Genomic DNA, 15,734 nt, shown 5'->3' on the forward strand with positions numbered 1-15,734 from the left:
ATGTGTTTGCTGTATATCAAATGCTGCCTGTTAAAAAAATAAAAACACAAAGCTAAGAGTCTATCCAGCCATGCTCTGTGGCAAGTAGGTCTATCTGCAGACACACAGTAGCTGAGGTTAAGGTTAGGAAAAGATCTCAGGGGGGTGTTGTGTAGTGAAGTGGGAAGTCTGAGAGACTGCAGCTACACTCGTCTCCTCTCTGCTGCTGTACTAAATGCTAAAATCAGCATTCTAACAGTGACTATGCTAACATGCTTGTGTATAATGCTTTCCATGTTAGTTTAGCATATTAGCATGATGACATTTGCTAATTAGCATTTGCTGAGGCTGATGGGAATGTCATTAGTTTTGCAGGTATTTATTTATTAATCAAAGGATTGGACAGATTGAAAATTTGATGAAGTTTAAGCATCACCAAAATTATTAAAATTCATATGCTAAATAATAGAATAATTTTCATGTATGAAAAAAAGCTAAAGGGCCTGATGGTCAGTCCAGCTTGCTCTCTGGATAAGTCATATTTTGTATGGTTATGCTATAATACTGGAATAATAATACTGTCTTTTGGTTTGAGTGTGAGCCAGAGAGTGAAAAAATCTCAGCATCTGGCCCCAAATGATTATCATTATTTTATGGCCAATTTGTGCTACAGACTAGTCAAAATGTACTCACTGCACCTTTTAATTATTATAGGGGTTTGCATTTTGACTTTCATGCAGAAGAAGCAAAATCCATGAAAGTGCCTTTTCTTTTTTGCCTCACAAGTCTCATAGTGGTTTCTGTAGATCTGAGCATCCTGCAACCGAGCCGTTCAGGAAGAGAAAAAAAAGATATTTGACTTCAGTGTCTTTTTTTTTTTTTTTTTTTTTTCTCCTCCTTGCAGCCGGTGCATTTTTTCAGCAACATGTCCTGTGGTCAGCACAATTACAGCAGGCTGAGGCCAGTAGTGGCTTGATAGGCTGGGGGAAATAAATGCTTCCAGTCGCAGACGCAACCAATTGTTGAAGGACAGCAGTGCCTCGCAAATCACTCAGCGGGAGCGGGCGGGGGTGTCCTGATGTGGTTGGGTCAGCAGACAGGGGACGACACTTGGGTAGCGCCAGACCACAGTGCAGCACTGACTGTTCCACTGCACCGCAACACAGTAAGTACTAGACAAAAGTACAAAGAGGAACACACACACAAGTACATGCACAAACACTAAGGGTGGGAAAAAAAATCGATTCACCAGTGTATTGCGATTTTGAAATAGATTTTTGCCAGAATCAATATATTCGCTTCATTTGGGTCTATACAGAGGTAGAAGGAAGTTACCACTTTTATCTTTGTGTGGGTAACGTGACGTCATATTTGTTCCGTTTCCGACAACCAAAACAAACCGACAACAAAGCAGAAAACGGCAGAGGGTCTGCATGGATACGACCTGCAACCTCACATTATAAATCCAACGTGATAAACATTACACATACAGGAAAAGCAGAGCTAGACATGATGGCTAAAGCTGCATGCTAACTCTGTCATGAATAGGTAATGTTATCGTATTGCAGTAACGTGCGGTCAAGCCAGCCGTCACTCTCATCTCCGTGGTCAAATCGGCGGACGCTACAACTGTAGAGCATCCATATACTGACATTTATGGTAAATGCATTCAAATAGCCCCGATGGAGCTGAACATGGATGGATAAAGAGAACGGAGCTGACGGGAGAGCTAGAGACGGACTTGGAGAAGTTAGAGGAAGTAGACACGTGTGACTACGTCCTGTTTTCAAAATAAGGTGTGAACAAAGGGAACTGTATATACAAAATATATATACGGAAAATAAGATTGATTGTATTATATTCACCAGATGTATCAAACATTACATGTCCCTTAGAAATTTTAAAAAATACCACTACATTTTGAGGGAAATGTCTTTTTTTCTTGGATTTTTGGGTTGCTGGAAAAGAAAGAATAATTCTGATATATAACTGACTGATATATTTGACTTTACGACATCTCTGACTACATACATGCTGAGAATCAAACATTTTCACTTTATCAATTTAAATATTTCCCAAAGTAAAAGTCCCTAGAAGCATATGATTCAACTTTTTTCCCATGGTCTAGTGTTAAAATGTTGTACAAAAATCGCAATAAATCGTAATATTGAATCGCAATGCTTGTAAAATCACAATACTTAAAAATCATAATACCTATCAAATCGGCACCCAAGAATCGTATCGAATCGGGAGATAGGTGAATCGTCCCAGCCCTAACAAACACCCTTCCAAGCATGCACACACGCACATCTGCAAATTCACACACTACTGCTATATTCAAGTGCAGGCCCTCCCTTACACTCCTTCATTCATGAACTCATACTGTGCAGGCAAAATCACATAGCCCGCATTAACACACACACACACACACTCAGTTAAACAAAACACACACAGCGGCGGCTGTGTATTTACACATGCAGTCACAACATGCCAGGGGGATGATCCAACACACAGCACAAAGACCATCTCTAGAGGCCTCTAAACAGGGAGGAATAGAGAGAATATAAAATGTAAATTTCTTTTTGTCTTGTTACATAAAAATGCAGCCGGCACAGACAAAATGTATTTCCATAATGACTCTGGCTCGGTGTGCATATGGAGCGTTAGCTTCCCCTCGGCAGGCGCTGCATGTGTAATGAGCTGCTGCTCCGGCTGCCTCTTTCATGAACTCTCGGGGGTTCGTCTGTCCACTGGCGCTCTCTGCCCTGACATTAAACGCGACACCTCCGAGCCAGACAGGTGGGCAACTTTATCCAACATTCATGATGTCTGTCCTTCCGAATTTCAAGACGACGGGCGAGGGTGTGCGTGTGTGCTACTTTTGGATGGTGCTGAGTAAAGGCAAAATATCGGTCGGATAAATGAGGGCACGTAGAAAAGAGATTATATACATCATCTAAAAATATTTTAGAGGTGAATTGCTGGTGTTTGAAACTTCATTAGTCTCCAATCTGTAAATATATATTGAATATTTTGTTTTCTGAGCACTTTTCCACACCCCACTTAGATGAAACTCGCTCACTTCTTCAGTTTTCAAATTGAGCCTCTGTTTGCATTCTCTAATCTAAACAGATTTTCTTGCGTTCCCAAGGCATCACAATGAATCTAGTTCCAGCCTAAGCAGCTGTCACTTACAAATGATAATGAATATATTATGAAAAACCAGGATTACGCCGTGTTGTCTTTCACTTCCTATCTCAGTAACTGCAAAAGTAGTTTGTCTATATATAGCCGGCTGGGTTCAAGGTTGTCTCGTTTAATTTGATGTTTAATTGCACAGGAATATTAAAACCGAAGGTAAAGTGACACCGGGGTGGATCTCGTGACTACTAGAGAAAAGCTGCTTTTTAATTCCTGCTTTACTGGAAAAGTCAATAGTGTTGCTGCGCTCATCGATAAAGTCACTTCCACCAGGCCTGCAGCTTTCGTTACACAGAATGGCGACTAATTATCTGAAGTTGATAATATTGACAAGCCGGTTGTGCTGCAGATGATACAGACACATGAGCAAAGTGAAATAAGATATCCCTCAATAATTGACAAAATTGATCAGGTGATCATTTTATTTTTAACATTTCTCCTGTTGCCCCACTACGTTATAGAGATGCAAATACAATAACATTACCACTATTTACATTGTAAATGTAATTTCACACCCCTCCTTTTCGCCGTTTGTTTCTTAATTGATTCTGTACGCTGGCCTTTAAATGTGCTTTATGGCCATTGCATCATCTTTTCCTATTCTCCGTTTCCCGTTACACACCCGGGAAATAAACAGCTCAGCAAAGATTCGCACGGAGGTGCAAAATTTGGCAGAGAAGCTGGGGAAAAAGAAGATGGGGAGAAAAAGTGTTCTTCAAATAAACCCCCGCTAATGAGCTGGCGAGAGATTTACATACCTTGATGACTAAGGATCCTGGGTAATTACCCGTGTGCACCTCAAGGTTTAATCTGTGATGAGTATAGGTCTGGTGACAATGCCAGCCAATCAATCTCTGTCTCGGGAGGTCAACGGGAACAGCAGCTCCCCTGGTTTAACACAGGCTATCTGTTGACTTATACGCTGCTTCTGGAGATCACCAATGGCTTTATGGATAATTTCATCATTAGCTCTGAGAGGACAGACAGCATTAATGGAAGAGTGCCTCATCTTTGTTGGTATGAATCATATTAATAAAAGGGAGATGCACAAACACCTGAACTAATCCAGCATTCCAATGCAAAATGTGTTTAAAGTCTCCAAGTGGGACACCTCTCTACCTCACATGGCGGTGCTTGTATTGTTCATGGATGCTATGACAACAAGCATGTCATCACATTCTGTGAAATGAATAGGTAATGGTGAAAAACGTCTACAATACACAATGTTTCCTCTCAGTTAGTGAGAGGGAATAATTCAGCAGCAATAAGTTAAAGCACTACACATGCTATTATGGACAATTTCTTTATCTGTGTCTTTAAAGCTAGGGTAGGCAGTTTTCTATAAAAGGCAAAAAAAAGCCATAATTTGATAATACAGCCTCCCTCCTGCGGCTCTCCCCTCTCTGTCCTGAGCCCCTCCCACCAGACAAGCATGGGCATATGCATGCGCTTCATACAGTAACAAGTACGAGTACGAGTCATTCGTTTCAAACATCAGCCACATCGTCATTGTGATCTTGATGTTGTTATATAGCGCCAATTCTATGAGAATTACCGTTCTGTTTTCTTTGCAGACTTGTGGCCTGTGAAACCCCTCGACATACCGTGAGAGATGTGGTTTGAGGCTCTAGCGAGCTACATAGCTGCAGCCGAAGCAGAAGTGAGCCCTTTAGCTTCAGTTAGCAGAAGGCTAAACCTTTTTTTTTTTAAAGATTATTTTTGGGCTTTTATGCCTTTATTGGATAGGACAGATTTATAGACAGGAAAGGGGGTGAGAGAGGGCAGGACATGGCCGCTGCGATAATGACACAGCCTTAGTACAATTTCCATCTCCATCTCTGAAACCCTTCACTGATAATGACACGTGTTTTATTGCATTTTTTCCTTTTTATTTCCTACTTTTCGACTCTCTTTTTGATAAGTTCGTCTTCCTGTTTTGGGTTGCTTTGCGGTGTAGTCAGTCTTTGCCAATGCTGGAATAGCAACTTTGCTTGCATGATATTCAACCATTAAATCAGGCTGTCACTGAAGAAACGTGCATGCGCATCTGCATTTGTAGAACAGCCAATAGGAACGTCCTCATTCTGAAATGACCTGTGATTGGACAAAGTCTCCCATAACCAGCACATTTTTTTAGAGCTAAGAGGAGGTGCAGAAGTCCAGTTTTCCCTCAGACTACCTGAATTACAATATGCTGAAAGATTATTATGGATTTTTGCCCAATATGACGTCCCAATTTTTTTAATTTTCTTTTTTTTAAATGCCCACCTCAGCTTTAACATTAATTCTGCAATGAAGGATGAAAAAATGAGCTGGAATCAACCAACTTGTGAAATCCCCAAACAGGGTAATGTTTCCTAAAAGCAGGATTTCACTCCAGAGGCTCAACACGCAGGCAACTTCCAAACCAGTGCATGTTTTCTATGACATTACTTAAGCCATTCAAGGACTTCACTTCATTTCAAGTGAAAGCATGTCAGATTTGATTGATTGGAATGATATAATGCCTGCCCTGGGTATTACACAACTGTCATGGAAATAGGTTGACAGTTGGGGCAGATACTTTATCAGACTTATACAAACGGATTTATCTGCGGTGCCTAGCCCATGATTGTATTAAAATATGTATCGAAGCTCTGAAAAGACCCGAGTGTTGGAGTGGAGGAATTTCATGTTGTCTTCAAGTGTGACAGTGGTGGCAGAGAAAATAAACTTTTGAAGAAGCTTGAGACACATACATTGCCTGGAGATGTGCATGCGTGGTGTGCAAGGATTTTCTTGTCGGAGTTCAACTTGAGGGCAAAACTTGGAAGTTCTAAGAAGTCCTCAGCACTGTGATCGTGTCTTGAAAGAAGAGGCAGATGATAACTAGTGTTCAAATTAATATTAATGCAATCTAGAAGGAAAGCTTAAAGTGTTTCCCCCTAATTACTCATGTATCAATAACTATAACAAGCTCTGCTGCTGAACTGTTTCTGAAAAGAAGAAGAAGGTTTTAAGCACATTAATCACGGATCAGCGTGGATTGCAAGGTTAACGAGCAAATGTTTCCTCTAAATAAAGATTTTTAACATGTCGCATCACTCAGCAGGTCGCTGCTTTTTAGTCCAAACAAACCTTTCTCTCAGCAATCTGTCTTGTTGTTCTGTGTTCTGTTCACCTGACTGATTACAGTATAGATTTCTCAAGGATACAAATTGTTGGGAGGCTCTTACATAAGATGCCCAGTAATCTTTATGCTTGGTTTGAAGTACACAACAAGCCCATATTTTCCACCATGCTTACTGACATTCACTGGAACATGACAAACAATTCCATCCACGCCGGCCAGTGGTCACTGAAATGTTCGACGAAAATATCCCCCTGCACCAAAGAAGGTTACAGTACACGCTAAGGCTGTCAATCGATTAAAGTACTTAATTGCAATTAATCACAAATTACGTTTTTTCTGTTCAAAATGTACCTTAAAGGGAGATTTATCAAGTATTTAATACCCTTATCAACATGGGAGTGGGACAATATGCTTGCTTTATACAAATGTATGTATATATTTATTACTGGAAATCAATTACCAACACAAAGCAATGACAGATATTGTCCAGAAACCCTCACAGGTACTACATTTAGCATAACAAATATGCTCAAATCATAACATGGCAAACTGCAGCCCAACAGGCAACAACAGCTGTCAGTGTGTCAGTGTGCTGACTTGACTATGACTTGCCCCAAACTGTATTTGATTATCATAAAGTGGGCATGTCTGTAAAGAGGAGACTTGTGGGTACCCATAGAACCCATTTTCATTCACATATCTTGAGGTCAGAGGTCAAGGGACCCCTTTGAAAACGGCCATAACAGTTTTTCCTCGCCAAAATTTAGCGTAAGTCTGGTGCGTTATTTAGCCTCCTTCTCGACAAACTAGTATGACATGGTTTGTACCGATGGATTCCTGCGATTTTTTTGTTTCATAGGTTACCAGTATCTTAACGCTAGCTTCAAAACTGAGCCCGCTACAACCTAAATTCTCAAGTTGCGTTAATGTGTTAAAGAAATTAGTGGAGTTAAAACAAATTTGTATTTATGCGTTATTATCGCGTTAACTTTGACAGCCCTAGTACACACACTGTACATTGAGTATTCCGACTATTCTTCGTGACAACAGTGCTCGCCATAGAGGTTTCAATTATTGTGGTTGTTCAGCAGTCAATCTCTGTATCAAATGAGTGCTCTACTTTCATTCTTCAAGAGGGGCTCCATGCTGTGCCTGTGAATCAGCCTTAAATTTGTAAATGATAACACTACCGAGGGCTGCCTCATTCAGAGTGCTTAATAAAAGAGACACCATATGCATTCACATGCTGAGGAGACGGCGCTCGGGATCGACAGCAAACATTGCATTCAGTGCACGCTGCTCCTCTTTCTTGGAAAAGAAAACATGAAAACAGGCCTGGCATCTCCTCCTCTGCTCTGTGTGTGACTGTTCTGTTTTGACTCTTGCCTTCCAGGGGCGATAAAAGACCCACATGCGATTACAATTTCACTGCTGAAAGCGTCAATAATTCATAGCTACGCATCCGTGTAAGTAGTGGTGATCTACAAGTCAGTTGGTCCTCCCCGCAATCCCAACATCGTCCTCCCTCCCGCCCATCCCCTAGCCCTGCATGTCTACTGTACATCCATCCGTCCTCTGACCTCTGCTGTAAATCTCCGTGCCCAATAGTGACACCAGGCGGTGTAGGCAGGTCACTGGGTGATGAGGGAGAAATAAAACAACAGCTTTTATGGCTCCGGAGGATGCAGCAGTCAGGCTTAGTAAGCCTTGCACTTGATTGGAGTAAGTCACATTTACTGACCACTGATCTCCCACTCCATTAGTTGCAGTACATAAAGGCCATTAATCCAATGCAGCTCCGAGCAGGCCATCCTGACGGTGCACGAGCCCAACACACTTACTCTAGCACACATGGGTGGAAGTACCAGCAGTTTAAAGCAAATAAAAAAAAAAAAAACTGCTCATTAGATTAACAATTGTAACCACGCGTCCACATCGAGGTAATTGTCTAAGGATTTTATTAAAACTTGGCTCTTATTTTCATCGTTTTGGCCGTCATTTTTTAACAGCTGTGATAACATTGTACTCACAAAGCAATAGCTAAGATCTTGAAACATGGAGACTTCTCTACAATAGGCAAAAACACAACCAGATAAGTTGTAAATAAAGCTACAGTCTAAATTAGAAATGAAACGGTTAAGTGATTACTCAGACAGAAAATGAACTATTTTTGATAGTGTATTAATTGTTTCAGTAATTTTTAAGAAAAAATTCTAAATATTCACTGCTCCCAGCTTCTCAAATATGCTGCTTTTAATCTGTCATATATTGAGTACAATAAATATCTTTGGCTTTTGTACAGATGGTTGGATAAAATAAGGGATTTGAAAATGCCACCTTGGGCTCTGGGAAATGAGTCATCAAGAAAATAGCAGCTCTAAACTAAACCACTGTATTTGAGGCAAAACTGAAAATGAGCTAACCTGAAATGTTAGTAGTAATTCAATTCAAATTCAAGCCCAATCTCAAAATTCACATCTCAATATTTATTTTCTCTTTATCGTTTATTTAATATTTTAGGATGCTGTGCAAACATTTAGAAACACCAACCCTCCGCAAAGCTCCAATGTGACCTGAGCTAAGGTGGCGCTACGGACGGCTGCCGTGTCTCAAGCTCCTCCTCGACTTTTGTTTTTATCTGTTACTTATTTTTTACTTTTTCACATCATGTGCACCGCCAAAGCGAGCCCTATTATGCAAAATGATAGGGGACAACTTTTGCACATGAGATCGTTGGTGGAAGAGCTATTAGCAGTACAATTTTTTGGTTTTCACTAGTGTGCTTGCCTTTTCATACACGTTTAATTAGCATTGTTGGAGAGAGCTCGAGACCCAAGATTTACATTGACAACAACTGCTTCTGTAATTGCTGTGCGTTTGATAATAAACAACTTGAAACTTGAAACTAGCGGCGTTAACCTCATCGTGATGGAGGGCCACTGTGAGGCTGAACACATGAGCTGAGCATGGAGCCTGCTGAAAATGAACGCTTTGCCGCAACCCAGACAAGCACCGACCTGCAGGGCCGGCGTGCGAGACTGGATGGAGTCGTGGATATATAGTGCGTGACAGTCAAAGACTCAGACAACCAAAAAGCCAGTAACTCATCTATCAAAGCGACAAGCAGCATCTTAAAGAATGGATGGCTGCAGCAACCTTGGAGCCCGTGTAAAAGCCTGACAAATACACATGATGAATCTACACGGCATAGCGCGAGGTAGGCCCCGCGCCTATGTCAGCCTCTAGGCAAAGATCTCCTCCAGTGAACACAGCAGGAGACAGGACCGGTGTCAGGACCAGATAAGCATAGTCTGGATGAAGCTCCTCAACCTATAGTCGATATACAGTATATAGTAGTAAAGGCCCTATAGTAGATCTATTAAATAAGAAGCTATAGCTTTAAATGGTCTGTGTTGTTACAGTAAGTCTTCATCTTGTGACTTTTACGTGACCTCGACAATCCAGTTTAAGTTAAAAGAGATCTACTACACTGATTTGACTTGGTGTAAAATATATTTAATATAAAGGGTAGTTTTTTAATTCTTGTGTTTCTATTAGTAGAAATGTAGATGGTATCAAGCTGCTTTATAACAAACATTTTGAATGTCTGAATACTTCTCCTGCAAGACTGATTCCATAGGGATGCACCGATTTGTCAGCCGAACATCGGTATAAAAGTGAAAGAAAAAGTCGGCCGTGTGGGAGTATTACACTAACTCAGAGAAAGATCAGTGACAAGAACGTTGTTATGTTCAACGAAAAATTAAGCAGTAAAACAACAGATTACAAGATTTCTTAAAAACACTCACTGCAGTCTGGATGGGAATGACACTCGTAATGTGTCACTAGAAGCCCGTCAGTCCAACGAGGGATGATATACCTGGCAACCGTTAATATCTGGGTGGCTGCCCAAGTGAAATCTATGCGTGGGAAATAGTGCTTATGTTTCTAATCATTGCTACATCTACATTTAATTTATGTTTCACAAAACTAATATTTTTGTTGGGCTATATATAAGCCCAAAGCACTGAAACATTGTCCTCATTGAGTAGGTGGATGTATAGCAGCTAACAATACTTTTGAAGCTGTTCTTTATATTGAATTAAAAAAAAAAAAAATTACATAATTTTGTATGATTGAATCTGTGCTCATTCAAAAGCAGCGTAATTAAATGCTGAAGGACTTTAAAAAAGCTCAAAATTGTAATATAATGAAGAGGTCTTTGTTTCCCTGGCACAAAAGGGAAATAAAATAACAGCAAAAACAAAATAAACCAAAACATCTGTATCAGCTATCGGCCCAGAATTTCACAATTGGTGCATTTGCACAAAAGATTCATGGACGTTCTTACAACCATTAATCATATTTCGAAAAATCCAACTTTACGCTATCACACACTAAAAAAAGACTGGGAGAGAAACATATTTCAAACTTCAAAGCATGTTTCCATGGAGCCACAGGGCGTTTCAGACCACATATGGTGATTGTGATTGTGAATTGGATTTGGTTGAGGTTATTTCATAGTTAACATGTTAGGCAACATTTCATTTAAGCAATAACATGTTGAATGAACCTTATATTGCCACTTTGAAATTATTTGCCCAACAAAATGGTTCCTTGGGATTCTACTTTTTGTTGGGATGGTACAAACCCTTAATTTGACAGAGCAAGATTTATCGACTTTATGATCAGTTGATTTCGGAGCATATTAACATTACAAAAGAGTTTAATTGCAAAATTGCTGTAGAGGTAACCCACTGAGTTGAGTTGTGTAGCAGCCTGCAGACAAACTATGAACATGTGACTGATGAATTTGATGTTATTTCTCGACATCAGACGTTGATGAAACATGCATGACGACCAATTCTGAAGCAGAATTCAAGATACCCCTCATGGTACGTGTCCACCGATGCGTTTTTTATCATGAGGGGACGCGCTGCTTCCCAGCATTGGACGCTTGGTGGGCTGCCACTATAGACACAACACAATAGGCACCTGATTGGACGAACGCTTTCCCTCCGTGGGCTGCTGCTCCCAGCTTTCAAACCGGAAACAATATGGAGGCTCGTTTGGAAACTTTCTTCTCTTATTTCACGAAAATAGTTCACCAAAATGTGTTTCTGAAAACATTTGAGGCGAGAAATAAGCCACGGAGTTGCTGAATCTGTCTTTATTTTGGATCGACAACGTTTATTTTAAAAGATTCTCGGAAGTTTCGAGAGCCGGCAAGTCACGTCGGATGCCCGTGATTTGCATAAAGCAGACTGGACCTCAACTTTATGCAAATGAAGACCGCCCGTCGTCACGCTTCGTCTCTCGAATCGCGCCGCCACGCTACCAGAATGCATTGCACGGCTGCTTACAAGGACAACGAATGGGAAGTGTGGAAAGGACGGATCCTGTGGACACGTACCATCACTGTGTCCAAACAGAATAGTAGAATTCCTGAGCATAAAATACACACACACACATACGAACACACACACACGCACACACACAATGCCATAAAGTGTCCATAATCCAGAGGCTGCTTTGAACAGGCAGTCCTGCAGGCGTCTTCCTTAACTGATTTTACAAAGCAGGAAGGTGCCGGGAGCTGGAAGGTGGAGTAGAAGCTAATTGAAACCTGAGTTAGCTCAAAGACGACTCTCTTCGGGGCCGAAAGACACGGAGTTATCCATCAGGGTGCTACAGGGTTATGATGGGATTTTCGGGAAGTGGACGATATTCTCGACTCAGCAGAGCTGAGACCCGTGTCCTTGACAAGTACACTTAATTAAACTCGCAATCAGCTGTTGACTGCTTCCCCTGCCTCATCAATAAAGCAATTGAACCTGCATGCTGGAGCGCCAGTCTCCTCATGTTAACTCCTCTCCTCTGAGCTGTATTGTCAGCTCATTTATCACTGAAAAACCTGAGCCATGTTACCATAAGACTACCCTAAAACAGTAGAAGCATTTCATCCAGCTGGCCTCATCCTGGTATTCCCCACATTATTCACAGTGATATAACAAAGTTATGGATAAATCTGACACAAAGAGCGATGACGTTCTAAACTGGCTGTACACAGCTAGCTGTCTCAACCAATAATTTGGCACAAACGGCGGGCGATCCATGTCTTATTGATGGCACAAATGCATTAGTGTCGTTACTTATAACAATCTTAATCCAACTTTATTGATTACACATCTTTTGTGCGATTTTCTACGACGCAAGAAAAAGTTATTTTTGCAAGTAGAAAAAATGTCTCATGCTGTCAGTCTTCCATTCTGCTGTTGATCTAGGTGTCATTCATCAAAACTCCACAAGAACATGTAATGGCGTAATTATATAAACAATGATTGGCAGCCTAAATAGCATCATATTTCTGGAGAACCTTTCAAAAGGGTGTACATTTGCATAAGCAACATGGATTAATGCGACAGCCGAGCAGCTGCTCTCAGCGGGAGGCCGGCACGATAACAACTTTCAGTGATTTGGCGTAATCAGGAAAACTTTCTGTTTTGAGGTTAAATTTGTGAGAACATGAGAAGAGGAAGGTGTTCGGAGAAGGGGAAGGTAAACTCAGACGAGAGTGACACTGATACCGATTCACACCCAGTTGATCAAATAAAACAAACTTCACCCCCCGAATGGCCATTTGTATATCAATTACTCACCCCATGTTGCCTTGAATTCTTGAAGAGAACTTTGTTTTTCTCTCGTGCCTCCACTGTGAACGAGAATCAAAACACAGAAAAATCTCGATGAATTGAAGTAAATGGTTTAACATCAGATAAACTATATCGAAACATCCGTTTACAAACTCTCACACAACGCGTGCAGAATAATCCAAGCGTCATTTACCCAGTCGTATGCTCAGTACTTTCCAAACATCTTCGCTTAAACCTTACTACTTAAAACACTTCCACATAAACAGTCTCTTGCTTGCGAACAAAAATATTAATGACACTCATGGTGACTATTCTCGTTCATCACACGTGTTTCTCACAATACACAATGATAATAATACTCAGGCTAATAAAAAACAACATTTTTAAACTGTCACTCCAATCTGTGGCCCAGTTGACTTCATGGATAATCTCCATCACAACATCTGGATGTTTTTGATGTTCACCACAAAACCCAACAGAAGCATACCATGACAAATAACTCTGCTTTGCTCTTTATAGCAAACAGTGATACTGTAAATCATGTGATATGGTCATCTCCTATATTTTATATAACATTAAAGCAGTTTTATCACTTAACTGACCTCCTAACAGACGCTCCCTGTATTGAACCGCTAAACGTTTATTGTGATTTATAGAAAACTGGTCGATTGGAGACTCAAATCTTTGGTAACAGACGACTAAAAAAGCAATAACACACATTCCAGCTGGACATTTTTCCAGCTCCCCAGAGAATGACACATAACAGAAAGGTGAACTTCAATAGATTTTTTAGCTCTGTGGTATTTTTCCACCAGAAACTCGACACGGCCGGGGAAAAACGTTTTTTGAGGCTAAAGAACAATTTCAACTACTATCAATAGTAATGAGCCAATAATGCCCAATCTGATCTGTTTTCAAAGTTTGGTAAAGGATGGATGGAATTCACACAAAGTTTAAACGTGCATCATATTTAGTGTGTGCCACCATGCCCACTTGACATCAGATGCATTTCAGTAATTTCACGGTTGAGAAATCTTATTTTACTTTCTTGGAATTCTGAATTAAAGAGCTGTTTTTTTTTTGCATTTACCCCTAGTAGGAAGTTTTTCTGACTTTCAGACATCTGAATGGCTGGTTGTGACAGGTGAGCATCCTGAAATGCCTCCCATCTGTTTGTGCGTGTGCTCAGGGCAGCTCACATCACACTTTTTGAAAGACCCTTCGACTGAAACCTCAATCCTCCAGCCTACAAGAGTATTAGACCTGTAAAATGTCTGACACATTTCTATTTGACAGTTTCTTCCTTTCTTTTGGCATTTCTAATTTGAACCAACTGAAGCAGGTGTCACTCTCCGCCAATCCTGACTCTCAGCCTGGCTTTTCATTACAGGGTCTCGGATTGCACCGAGGTGTGAGATAAATTGGTTATGTCTAAAGTCAAATTATATCCAGGTCTTTGCAATTCAATTCACTTATCGAAAAGAAGGGGGGGAAAACTGCTAAAAAGGAAGTTTTCCAAGTTGCTGCTTTTCGCTAAAAGACGGATTCACAAAGAGGGGAAACTCGCGCCAGATTGCCTGCCAATTTCTGGTCTCGACATGAGTGAAGAGTTCTTTCACTGCCATTCATGTATTGCTTGACGGGGAAAGGAATGGTTTCAAAATAGAAAAGTCAAGTCCCTCTCAGCAATTATTTGACAACTATAAAGCTGCTATTGAATGGCATGCAACCTGCAGGCCCAAGTGGAGTGGCATTGTAATTTCCTGGTTGTGCTATTTAAGCACTCTGGCACTTTGGCTAAGGACACGCATCCATCTGCACAGCCTGATTATATTATGTTGGATTTCTTGGAGTTCCATTATAGGTACAGTTGTCTTTTCATCCGGTGACCCAGATTAGATTTTAATAAGCCTGTTATTCTTTGTTCTATTTTAAGACATCAGAAGTGGTGCTGCGTTCTAATGATTCAACTGGTCATTGGGAATTCCATTATATAAAACATAAAGGAATATTCTGAGAGCCCAATATGGTGATGAGTCCGGTAAAAAAACTTAATTGAATCGAAGATGAAGTTGACTTTTATATGAACCGATGAGAGTTGTGGTGATTGAAAATTCCTTTTATACTCTTGCCAGAGGAGAATCCAGAAAATGTGTGTGGTAGATGTGTGTGGTGGCCAAATGAAATAACGAAAGGGAAGAAAGACAGTTCTCTGGTGTCACTTCCTTACTTACGTACGACAGTATTTCCCATTTGACTGAACAAATATATCTCATTAAAGCTTTTTTATGTATATATCGTTTACTAGGAATTGTGTTTAAAGACGACAAGTAGGTGTTTCAAATGTTTTAAACCTGTAAAATCTCTGTTGACTTTCACATTTGACTATTTTTTTGTAAACAGGACTTGTAGTCTACAGCCACACTAGCAGCTGGATTTAGGCACAGCTGAACTTTGAGCTACATGCTGCCGTTAGCACGCTAGCATCCTCACAATTATGATGTTAAACTGCTGATGCACATTACTTTTACCGTGTTCACCATCTGAACTTTGCGTGTTAGCATGCCAAATCTTGTTAATTAGCACTAAAATCCAAGTACAGCTGAGGCTGATGGGAATGCCATTCATTTAGCAGGTATTTAGTCACAAACCAAAGTATTGGAGAAATGTAAATTATGGCCTGCCGGTGGTGCGGGATGAAAAGTCGGCGGAGAGTGATTACACTTCATCCTGAGGAGATGATATGAATGTCTGTACCAAATTTCAATTGAGACATTCCAGTCAAAGCT

At 40.5% G+C, this 15,734-nt stretch overlaps 1 protein-coding gene across 3 annotated transcripts in view; it reads right to left on the reverse strand.

Annotated features, from left to right (window-relative positions):
* ntng1a (netrin g1a) overlaps positions 1–15,734 on the reverse strand; it is a 327,372-nt gene that overhangs the window by 246,889 nt on the left and 64,749 nt on the right. For all 3 annotated transcript variants that reach the window (XM_074621569.1, XM_074621568.1, XM_074621565.1), the window contains exon 6: positions 12,952–13,004. The gene's annotated coding sequence lies outside the window, so the exon portion shown is untranslated. The remainder of the gene's footprint in view (positions 1–12,951; positions 13,005–15,734) is intronic.

Source organism: Sebastes fasciatus, chromosome 21, assembly GCF_043250625.1.
Source record: "Sebastes fasciatus isolate fSebFas1 chromosome 21, fSebFas1.pri, whole genome shotgun sequence".
In the NCBI taxonomy this organism is placed as follows: Eukaryota; Metazoa; Chordata; class Actinopteri; order Perciformes; family Sebastidae; genus Sebastes; species Sebastes fasciatus.